The sequence below is a fragment of the Chelonoidis abingdonii genome, unplaced genomic scaffold (assembly GCF_003597395.2).
Source record: "Chelonoidis abingdonii isolate Lonesome George unplaced genomic scaffold, CheloAbing_2.0 scaffold0003, whole genome shotgun sequence".
In the NCBI taxonomy this organism is placed as follows: Eukaryota; Metazoa; Chordata; order Testudines; family Testudinidae; genus Chelonoidis; species Chelonoidis abingdonii.
This window is the reverse complement of record NW_027424264.1, coordinates 490,715-493,826: the sequence shown is the minus strand read 5'-3', so window position 1 is coordinate 493,826 and position 3,112 is coordinate 490,715.

Sequence of the window (3,112 nt, the reverse complement as noted above, 5' to 3'; positions counted from 1 at the left end):
AAATCTTCAGCTTGGCTTGTTCATCGAGATGCAGAGAGCAAGGAAAGCCCTGCCCATGCTGCCTTCAGGCTCACTCCAGGGATTGCTCCCTGAATTCTGGAATTGTATCAAGCCAGGTTTAGAGGCAACTTAATGTCTGCCTTATGCCCCTGGATGTTACCTTGTACCTCCCTGCAGAGCCCTCTCCACTCCAGCCTCAGCCCCTCTCCTGGATGCAGTCCCCTCTTGACACAACTCCTCTACCCTCATCCCTCTATATCTCCGTGTGCAGTCTCCAGGGCCCCACTTCCTCCTCTGGCCCCAACTCCCTCCCCACTGCAGCTCTGCTCCCCTCCTTCTCTGCCTCCTTCTGTGGGGACATGTTGCAGCCTCCTGGAGGTGCTGTGGGGTGTGCTAACTCACTTGCCCTGGCGGGGGCAGCAGAGGAGCACACATGCTTGCTCCAGCTCTTGCTGCCCAGCCAGAGACTCATTTGAGCAAACTCATTCACTTTCAGTGCCTAGTTAGCTCTGAGATATTAGACCTTTCTGACCCTGACCACACACAGGCCCCAGGGAGGGAAGTCCCTGCAGAGATAAGATCTGCAAAGAGGGGCTTCCCACTACGGGCCACCTCTGCCACAGCGTCACCAACCCTAAGTGTCAGAAGTCACAAGCTAGGCCCCAAACAAGCATGAGATTTTTACAAACAATAAATTCCAGGTGGTTGCAGAGCCCCCAGGCTGCACTTGGGTCACGTTTTCCTCCATAGCCATGAGGACTAGAAACTTACCTTTGATTGCTTTTGAATGAAAGCTGAAAATTCTCATGTAATCACATGACTCAAAGAGCTGGGGCTTTGAGCGAAACGTGGGCTACTGCGAAGCTAATAACAGTATCGTGAGAGTTGGCGACCATGCTATTGGCAGGAGGGGACTCCCAGCTGGGACCAGCTCAGCATGGCGCCTACCTCCTTGGCTGGGGAGAGACTCCCTTCCAGCTCATTTGGTACAACTGCTGACTGCCAATTAGGAGAGGCCTAATGGGTCTCAAGCATGGCATTGTGGCCAGGAGTTCTACTGTACCTACCACCTCATGCTGAGAGCTTGGCTGATCTCATGACCAAAGCAGGATCAAGCTGGGTTTGTACTTTGATGGGAGCCATCCAGGGAAAACTCAGGGTGTTGTGGCATTAGGACTGAGGAAGGGGCACACGACCCTCTGAATCAGTCCAGTGCCTCAGCACAGTGCTAAGGTATGCTGCATGCATGTGCCGCATGGGGGAGTCAATCAGGCTGCCTTCCGTTCTGGGTTAGTTGTCCCCGCAATGCTCCGGTGTGGTGCTAGGGAGTGCTGGCTTCCCATCATTATGGAACACAAAAATAGGGGTATGGTCCCAGTCTCTTGGACAAATTGCATCCAGCCTTCCTGTTCTCCCGCTGCTGTTTCAGTTGGAAACAGGAGTCTTCTGCCTGACCTAGTATGATCTGGGAAGGAGCTGCCATGTTCCACTCTAGCCGGGGATTGCACTGATCTCCAGTTTGCACAGCTGGTTCAGTACAGTCTATGAAGTGCTTTGGGGCGCATGTGGCTAAAAAGCAGTGACATTCCCTTGTAGAGGACACACAATGCATCAACCATGGCATGGGACTATGCTAACTCCCTGAGTATGCCCCAGTGAAGGCAGAGCAGCAGCACAGCAAGACCAAGACAGCCTGTGGTCACAGCAGAGGCTAAACTCCACAACTAAATTCCCATTGGAGAATGGCCCCATGTTTTCTAACATGAATATCAAATTAAACTGGGGAGGAAGGGTCAGGCTTTTATGAGCTGACTGAAGAGCTTCTGAGTTCTGGTGCTTCCCTTTCAGCTGCATGGGCAATGCACGTTGGCTTAGTCATCAGAGCACTTGGCCTAACAACACTTCCAGAGTGATTCACAAGCCACAGTGATGGGGAAAGGCCCTGAACGTAGGGTCCCAAGTCCCCTCGCCAGCAAAGGAAACATCCGACCAAGTGGGTATTCACCCACAAAAGCTCATGCTCCAATACATCTCTTTGCTGCTAAAATAGGTCCAGTTTCACAGTAACCAGTTTATGAAGCTCTCTGGGGCCTCCTGCTCTAAGTTCAGCCGGCTACATTTGTCTCAGGGTGGCCTTTAAGAAATAGCTCCCATTTCAGAGGCACTCTAGTTTTTCATTGTCTGATTTGGAGGATTCATGTTTAGGAAGCAAACCTACACAATGAGCATGAGAGTGGCATTTCCCAAGGCAGGTGATGGTGGCCTCACTCCCCCATCAGCAGCAATGAGAGTTTTACAAGTGACATCAGTGGGAGCAGAGCTAGGCCAGTGCTGAGCATGTTGGGAAATCCCACCCTAAAGCTACGTGTAGGGTGTACCCACAGAGCAACACTGAGAAGCCCAAGGCTATATGCAGGGCTCCCGTGTCTAATATTCCCAACTTCACACACGCATGCTCCCTGCCTGCTTCGCCCTTCTGAAGGCAACGCCACCCAAACAGATTGTCATGCCAGGCCTCGCTTAGCTGGCTTTAATCTCTCTCTGGCTCTCCTCTGACTGTTGTGATGCATCTCAGATACCACTATGTAAATGACTGTGCAGGTAGCAAAGCTAACAGTAAAGCTGCTCCTACCAGGCCGTGGTCAAGTTCTTGGCTGCTTTTCTAGATTTCAGATGAGGGAAACCTTGAATAAGCCAGAGCTCAGTGTTGGTCTGGATACTTTTTATTTATGCAGTGCCCAGACTTTGCTTGGTACCTTACAGAGCACAGGCATACAAACATAGCTGAGCCTGGGGCATGAGAATGACAGCAGTCTCACCGCTCACTCAGGCAGGGCTGGGAAGTGTTTTTAGGTCACTTATAAAAAGCTCTTGTGCTCATTTTTTTTAAAAAACTCTAAGAAGGTATTTTAAGTCATTCAGCAAATAGTTCAGTCTCAGTAACGTTGACCCCTTAATGTAAATTCAGCAACTGCTCCATCACTAATGAGTAATTGCAAGTGTGGCTACTTCATATCAGTCTGATAATCTCAGAGAAACTTGTCATTGGTTATTGAGACTAGCTTTAAAACAAGGCACAGTGAACTCTGCTTTATTATACCAGAACTGCTGC